The sequence below is a fragment of the Excalfactoria chinensis genome, chromosome 21, assembly GCF_039878825.1.
Source record: "Excalfactoria chinensis isolate bCotChi1 chromosome 21, bCotChi1.hap2, whole genome shotgun sequence".
NCBI classification, from domain to species: domain Eukaryota; kingdom Metazoa; phylum Chordata; class Aves; order Galliformes; family Phasianidae; genus Excalfactoria; species Excalfactoria chinensis.
The window spans coordinates 3535238-3544147 of NC_092845.1; the positions used below are offsets into that span (position 1 = coordinate 3535238).

The 8910-nt window shown below is 42.6% G+C and overlaps 1 long non-coding RNA gene across 1 annotated transcript; it reads left to right on the top strand.

The window, feature by feature from the left end:
• The first annotated feature begins 1283 nt into the window (after positions 1–1283).
• Positions 1284–7736, top strand: LOC140261500 (uncharacterized). The gene is made up of 5 exons (XR_011905714.1): positions 1284–1337; positions 1962–2090; positions 2281–2365; positions 3949–4075; positions 4886–7736. It is a non-coding gene; the product is annotated as an uncharacterized lncRNA (long non-coding RNA).
• Positions 7737–8910: the final 1174 nt, after the last annotated feature.

Consider the following 8910-nt stretch of genomic DNA (forward strand, 5'->3'; position numbering starts at 1 on the left):
ACATAAGGAATGGAATGAGTGAACTTCTTATTCTAGTCTTTATTATTCACTACTTTCCTTTACATAAGATACAGTTCAACGCTCTGCCCAGCTGTTCCTCATCTTGACAGGTGCACCACCAGCTTACCCAGGGAGAGCAGCATGCTTTAATAGCATCAGTTGCTGCATTGATGTTGCTAATGCCACCTTCAACAAGCTTGGGGTGCACGTTAACGCTTCTCTTGCAACAGAATACAAAGTAAAATAGCTTCAGCATATATATTCCTATACCTTAATCAAAAGCATTTAGCTGTGCAAGGAAAGAAATATATAAGTAGCAAAGCAGCTGTTTTTCACCATGTGCTCAGAAGCACCATCTGGTGTGGCTGCCTCTTCTGATGCAAAATGAGTTCCTTGGTTGTTAATGACCTATAAGGATAACATTTGCTTGCTGTAATCTCCAGGTCCCCAAAGAAAATGTCGTAGGGAGTTTTTAAACAGAGTTTAACAAGGTGCACCCCACAAGAAAAAAGAACAAGCTGCGTCATGTGAGCGCTCCCCTGTATGCATCTGAAGGTCTCATGTCTGCTTACACCTTCACCTAGATAATAAAAACATCCCTGTTGTCTTATAGAACATTTTCTCGTCCCACCCATAAGTAACAAGCTGTTGGAGGTTCAAAAGATGCTTCCTAAAAGGATAAAATCCTGCCAACAAGCAGCACCCCTAAAACTTACTGATAACACAGGGCAATTTGACCACTGTATCTTGCATGCACTCAAGCATCTGTCTGTTTAACTCAGTTCTGCTGTATTGCAGCTGCAAAGTACTTCACTTTGTTTCTTTCAGTTAACCAGCATATAATGGTAGATAAAATAACAAATGTCAGGTCCTCCTGGCTTTCTTCAAGGCTTAGCAAGAAACCACAGATGTTAAGAACTCTAAAGGGCAGCAGGCTGAGACAGAAAGGAAATCAGAGCCTATTGCAGAGGGTATGGAACCAAAAATGAACAAGGGTCTCATCTCAATTAAATCCTTGTTCTGAATGTCTCTGTGACCCCATCCCAAACCACATCACCTCCTGAAGTAAAAAATTAACTACAGAATGTGTAAAAAAGGATGTGTGCGACATCTTTATTAAATACCTGTAGTGGAAATGCTAAGACACAGCTTGAAGCAGTGATGGAGCACCTGGTGGGAAGGCAGGGCCAACCCATGGGAGCTCAGGTGCATGCAATGTACTGAGTGATGGAAGGGCTGGAGCTGGGATCAACCCCTTCACAGCCCTCATTTAAGGGTTAGCAGTGGAAGCGAGGGCATCTCTCCAGAGATCCTTGCCTACCTGAGGCCTTCCAAGGGTAAGCAGGTTTTTCCTTCTTTGTTTTTGTGTTTATGGCTGCTGCATTTGAGCTTATCCTCACTTGCTGCAGCTTAGGATTCTGCTACCTTGCTATCACTGCTGTGCTTTCTATCACATTACAGCATTGCGTTACCTTACAACGTTCATAAAGCACCAATAAGAGGCAGCAGAAACACTCATCTAGACAACCAGGGAGTTGTCAATTACAAATTATACGCAGTTAACAGAACAGTGGTATGCTGACAGGCTTATCTTGTCCTGCCAAAGATCCCAGTGAAACCAGGCACTGAGAAAGAGCCTAACCTGGGTATTTCTTGCTTATAATAGCTGTTAGCTGCCTCGGAGAAGTGGCACCCAACTGTGTTGCCACAATACATCGGATGGTCTTAAGTCAGTTACACTTGCCAAAGAAGGTATTTATTTCCAGTGCTAAGTGAATGTGCGGGGGGTTGGCCTGTTGAGTGTCTGCTGCTGTGGCAATAATACAGTGTATGATACAACGATACAATATAGCAGCTTAACCCAAGTCCCACTGCTGAGCCTTGGCCAGATGCTCCCTCTGAGTGTAAGATGGGGGGTAATAAACTGAATTTATTTGACTTTTAATGGAACTTTTTTCTAGGGGTTTTTGTTGGGATTTCTTCAGCTGCCAGTTTTTGCTCCAGCACTGATTCAAGCTTGTTGCTTGCTTGCCATGCCTGTGGTGCAAGCCTATTAGAAATACATCACTTGCTGGCATCAAAACAGAAAGGTAAGCAGTAATTAATGCCACCTTCTATAAATTTCACCTCTTTCTCCCTTTCCCTTCTGCTAATAAATATGGAAGAGGTGACTGAAGTGGTGCTCTGATAACACTGAAAGAAAAGAGCACGTCTATCAGTTACCTCAATAAAAAGCATCCTGGAAATGAAATAGCAGTTGTCTGTCACTTCTCCCCACAGGGAAAAGTTTACTCTTCTCCCCACCTTAATCAAGCTCTTGGTGCTCCTGAATTTGATTTGATCCTACAGATGCTTCTGCAGCTTGGTAAGTGATGAAGGCAACAAGAAAATCCATCTCATGCAGTTCCTACCCCCACAGCCTCTCTGTTCTGGCTTTGTATCAAAAATTAAGTTTCATGGGTTTGGAAGAGGAGAAAACCATTACAGAAGAGACAAAACCAATCTTTTTCCCAGTATATGTGATTGTTTTCTATTTCCCCAGAAGGTTCATGTTTAAAATGAATAGTGGGCAGTTGGGGGGGGGGGGAAATGGGAAGAGGAGCTAAAAGGTTCTTCCTGCTTACCCGTCTCAGCTCACGCAGCATGGAGGTATTGCTGCTTCCTGATACTTCTACAGCCTGCAGAGCTGTTTGCCCTTGGGTGGTGGACTCAGAACCACATTCAGCCCTCCTGCTGTCCTCCTCTCTTTCCCTACCATCTCCTGATCAATACTTTTGGCTGCTGCTGCCACCAAGGCTTTCAATTTCCTACCATCAGATTAGGTTTTAAGTCCCTGTACAAATGAATACCTGACAGTTCATAGGAGTTTCACAACTTTGGAGTCTGTGCAGATATTCCTCCTGATTTATCAGTGGACTCAAATGTAGTAAACAGATTGAGGGAAAGGTAAGCTAAAAGATCACGTTCTTCACAGCTCTTTAAACTAATAGTTCACATGCATTTAGGAAATGCAGTGTGAAATGTTGCACCTGTCAGCAATGAGGACAACCTACTGCTTGTGCTCATCACAACAGCAGCAGGAAGGGAACTCAGACCTTCTTGCTTCCAAAATCAGACTCTGAGCAGGCAAATAATATCAAGTCTGTGGTACAAAGCAATAAGATTCCAGCCAGCAGCAGAGAAGCAATGAAAGGCACGAAGCCATGCTGTACCAGAGCCTTAAGGAAATAATGCAGTTCCATTTTGAAAAGCCATTGGATTACCCTGGAATAAATCCATATTGGCAAACATTATTACTCCTTATTAAATCAAAACCTGCTAGCTTGTAGAAAAAATAAGTAGCACAGTGAACTCTTCTGGGGGCTGAAAATATCAGGGAGCTTGATGCTATGGAAAGAGCTCCCGAACTGCAACAGAACATAATTCTTTACAGGAGGGAAGCATGTAAAGAAATGAATCTATAAATCCAAGGACCAGTTTGGCTCAAAGAGCAAAGCAGTCATCACCGTGTCTTGGCATTGCTGGGTTTTCTTTTTGTAAAGATGCTAAATGCAATGCATTTAATTAACAAGTTAATATCTAAATATATGCAGTCATCTATTGGTGGCCCTGATGGCTTTGCCAAGAGTGGTAGTTTTGAAACCAACACAGCCCACAAGTGGCTGCATTCTCCCTCTGTAATCAGCAGAGCAGATCACAGCTCAGCAGCACAGGCTCCTGGATGCTACAAAGGTTGAATCGTGGCTTTTTCCTTACACCCACTTCGTTCCCCCTTGAGTTTCAGTTCACAGGTAAAGCCATACAACTGCAGACTTCCACACATCTCTGATATTTAAGCTGCAGACCCAGGTTCTCCCAATGTTGTGTCCATATCCTATCATGATTTTTTTTCACCGCCCACCTTTGGACTTTCAAAGCTGAAACTTCTACCATCTTTTCCTTTCCCAGTGTTCTCTCCATGCCCTATGCTGGATGCACAGCTTTATTACAGCCACTCTCCAGAGATGTGTGGATGTATTCCTGAACTGTGAAGACTGTGGCTCTGAGAATTCATGGGCCACGCAGGCTCCTAATGGTAAGGCAAACATCTCTTTAAATCACAGTGTTCAGACTTCTGCAAATGCCTCTATCAAAAACCTAAATTAGAAGCAACAGCCTTTTCTTTTTATGGAGTCCAGCTTTGTATTCCTCTCACCCAGGTGACATTCTATTTTAATGCTCATCTCTTCCTTTCCTCTATGTTACCATCTGTTCACACTCATTCTCCCTTATATTTATACTGAGGAAAAACTTGATGCATGATCCAGTAGCCACAGAAGACTATACCTATAGATTATCTAAGCTCTTTTTTTTGCTCATCTGCTGTTGTTCCATACAGTCAATTTGTCTCCATGTTGCTTAGATTAGTCTGTTTAAATGGTAATCAACTGGGGGCAAAGACTGCTCTGTGTGTGTGCACCTAGCCTGGATCCTGGTGAGGGTCTGTAGGCACTACTATAGGACTAAGGATAAACGCAGGGAGGCTGCCTGGCTACGTCATAAGGCTGTTAAAAAGCAACCATCAGGGGGAAAAAATGCACCTCTGTGGATGGCACAGTTGAGCTGCCCTTTGTTGTAGTGCATTGATGTCAGGCTGAGGGTGATAAGCTGTTGAGATAAAAAATGAAACCCCCGTGACAGGCAGCGTTAGGAAACACATTGCTAAAGGTGCATTAAACTTTGATGGGTCTATTTATACATTATACATGTGCAAGTCAGCAAAGTTGTACTGGTGGTAATTTTCCAAAGGAATCAGCTAATAATGTTACAGCACATGCTGGAGCAAACTATTGCACACGTTGCTGCTCCTTTTATTATTTTTTTTCTCCTTGTTTTTGCTTATTAGGACACAAAATAGGAAACATTCCACACTGCTTTATGCCCCGGTGTATAGTCCAAGGAGCAAAGCAAAGGGGAGCTGTAAGGAAGATTGATAGAGAGATGCTCTGCTTCTATAAACAGAATGCTGATGAAGAGGAGATGAGAACTGGAGATCTCCGTATGTTTCGAACCACTTAGGACTCTCAATCTTAAGGAAAAGCCCACTGCAAAAATTATGCAAACTATGCAACAAGGAACATCAGCAATTTTAGGAGAGGATGAACTCCTTCAAAGCCTGAGGCCACGGGTGTTTAGAAACCATGCTGACAAACAGCATAAAATATCCTGATCGAAAGGGGCCGACAGCAAAGCAACCAGCTGAGATTTCAGTAGTTTTCTCCTTTGAAGCAGAACTCCAGCTGGTTACATGGTTGGAATATGGGGTAAAAAAGAAAAGGGTTGCATCAGTCTTGTCCTCAAAATACCGGTAATGCCGTGGACAATTATTGCAGCACAGAGATAGGCAGAAGGCCTGGAGACTTGGGCGATGGCAATAGCATATATTAGAGGTGTTTTGTTTTCATTCCCTTGGTGGAAGAGTCTTAGATAAAGCATCAGCAAGTCCTGATCCAACATGAAGTTTCTGCCAGCAGTTCTCCAGCATTCTGATGGTCCAGATGACATCTGGGACACACAGTCAGAAAGGATAAGCACCTCAAAAACTTGGGTTTTCCAACAGCAGGTGAAAAAGCATCACCTTGTTTCTCTCATCTCCTGAAGAACCCCCTAAGCCTTATTTCATTTTCCAGGCTCTGAGACAGAAGTAAGACTTGTTTGATTGTTTCTGTGACAAATTAAGGAATGAATATAATCTCTACCCAACGGATGCAAATCCCAAAGATAATGGAGTTTAAATGGTCCCAATGTAAACATCTGTATCTTCAGGGATGACTACAGAAGTGACATGAAAAGGCTTTGAGGCAACAACTGTGCACTTGTTCAGCTTTTGCCCAGCGGCTGTTACAGTGAGTCCTCCTCCCATGCTAAAACTTGGTTATATTCTACTCTAACAAGTGGTAAAAACAACAGCAGAAGTAGTGGGAATCTGCAGCTGAAGGCTGTGCTTCTCTCCACCCAATGTGAACTGGATCAGAACCATGCTGTAACTCACCTAAGTGGCCAACACAGCTTGTATTTGCAGGATACAAACCTGGAATTCCACCAACAATATCAGAAACACAGAGAACAAGTGCTGGAATTGCTGGTGCTTTATAGACACTTCCTGACAGGAGCTTATCTCTGCCTGTACAATGTGTTATTATCCCCAGAAACGCTGCATGTTTGTATATTATGGGTAATGAAATGCAGTCTTAACAGCTTGTTGGATACAGGAGGACTGTCGGAGCTTCCTGCAGTGTCTGGGTAATGATTATTAGTGCAAGGAAAACAAACTGGGTGGAACTCTGTGACCAGGAGGAACTTCTTATGACTGTCTGGCATTCAGGCCTCAATTATCAGAGACACAACTTGGACCATAAACAATATTTCTCTCTGGCAAAAGTAGGCTGCTTTATTACTGGCCTCAGAAAGAGGGAACAGTTTGAGAATGGAGTTAAAGGAAAACCAGAACTGCACAATTTGAGAGCAGCCTTTTCTGATCAAGACATGAATGCTGTGCTAGGTGAAAAGTAAATCAATAATACAGCCCCCGGGAAGGCTCTATTTATGAAAAATTCTATAAATTGATGCTTATGTGCTGCTAGCAAAGAATAATATTTTCTTTAAGGGGCCTGGATCTCTGGAGATAAAGAGAGGCTGGAAGGAAGTCAAGGTATATTTATATACTGACTGTATAAACACACACAGTGTGGCTGAATGTGTCAAATTTAAAGCATAAAAGACAGACAGGGATGCAGGGAAGGCTGCCTTGCTGTAGCCTGTAGGAAAACTGCTGTTTTCTTGGATGGCAGAACCAACCCCTCCATGTGCAAGCAAGTGGGAGACCACTGAGGAGGGATCCTCTGCATTGTGCAGCTCATAGAAAGGGGCAGTGCAGCAGGGAAGGCCTGTAGGGAGGATGCACAGTGCATTATGAGGTTTTTGGACAAAGAATTCCGCTTCCACAGTCATTTTATTCTTGGCACGTGAATGATGGAATCTCTCTTGGCTTCCACCCTTTTGAGGCCAAAGAAACAAAGATGCTCCAGTACATCTTAAAAAGCTCATTAAAGGATGTAAAGGACTCCACCCAAGGTCAGCAGATGGAGTGTGCATGTAGAGCTGTTTGTCTGTCTCTAATTCAAGGACTGAAGGAAGGGCTTCGTTTCAAAACCCCCCTGATAGGCCAGCAGTCACTCAAAGGTCACTGGCAGTACAAATTGTGTATCACTGCTATTGAAAAGCTTCCCCCACTGTTTTCACCTTGTGACAGAGGGGCTGATGAAATACAATGTGACTTCAACTGACAGCATGTGCCTGCCTCCTTCCTCATGCATATTTTCTTCCTAGATGTTTTTGGCTTCTAACAGTCACCTGCCTTTACTGAAGTGATGAACAAAGCCTGTTATTTTACAGATACTGCCTTGCATTTATCACTCCTTACTTTAAAGCCATTCCCCGTGGTAACCACATTAGCATCCTACTTACTCCAGGCTCCTTCCATAACCAAAGCTGAGATTTCAAATGGCATCAGCTGTGCTCTGCACATTAATCCCTATTTAAACTGAACTTCAGAGAAAGCTAAAGGCACCAGATTCCTTATCTACACGCTTCAGTTTATGACAATGTGTGATAAATTTGGACACCACTTAAGTTGGTGTGCATTCAAATCATATTAAGAGCAGAAAGATGCATGACCAAACTTCCCCAGGTCCATTATTACCCACCCAACTGCTTCACTCTATCCAAACCCTTCTTCCTACTGTATATTTGCACTCCAATCTGCAAAGGCTTAGGAACAAGCTTTGCACAAACTCTATGCTTTCCCAATAAACGCCTGGATTCTTGTATGATTACAGCCTTAGATTATCAACTTGCATGGGTTTTGTGCATATATATATATTTTGTGTGTGTGTGTATATATATATATACACACTTTATATATCAGCATCAAAAGTCACTGGGGGAACCAGGGCAGTAGCCAAAGTTTCTAGAAGTTTCTCCTAGGCTGTTTTCCAACTTATGCCTCAGTGCCTTTCCCCACTTCTCCCTTAGGAAAGGTGTAATTATCTCCATTTCACAAACAAAGCATAAGCCGAAATAAAACGTTACTCATAGGACACACAGGGAATAAGTGGTAAAGTAGGAAATGAAACCCAGGAGCCCTGCCTGCCCATTCCCTGCTCTAATTTACACAGAGCAGGAGGAGAACAGGCCTGCCCATCTGGCCATCCACATGATGGGGAATTTTTACTGTAAAAAAACCCACTAATTGCTATTACAGACAGAGCAGAAATCTTCTTGCTTTTGCTGAAATGGACTTCAAAGCTTCTGCTTTTCTTTCATTTCATAAAAGCTCCAGGAGCAAAAATTCAGCATTAATCATGAAAATGGTTTCTCCTCATATAGCAAAAAAAAAACCATTGGTTTGAAAATACCATTTCTCTCAGTTTCATCAACACCTTCTCATCATAAAAAGGATTGGGCCAGCTTCAAAAGAGTCCCAGCATAGGATTAGTGCTGAAAACTTGGAATTACACTTCAGGTTTCTGCTCAAGTGCTGAGATTTCAGCACATGTTCACTTGTTCCAGGAGCAAGAGGCAAGTTTCCAATCTCACCTGTGTCAAACAGAGCTTGGAGAACAGAGATATCTCAACAGTTGCCTTCCAGAGGACAGCAAGAAAAAACAGAATATATAGATGAAAAACCTCAAGAAGCAGCATGGAAGGCATCTTCCAAAATGTCATGTGAATCACTACCATATGTAGAAACATACTGGGGAACAGAAACTCAGGAGGTGTTTCTGTGTACAGCATTCTAAGTTAACAACCTGAACTCCCAGTTCTGTGTGTAAGGTCTCTCCTACAAGCTCTGATAAAAACCTTTTGCTT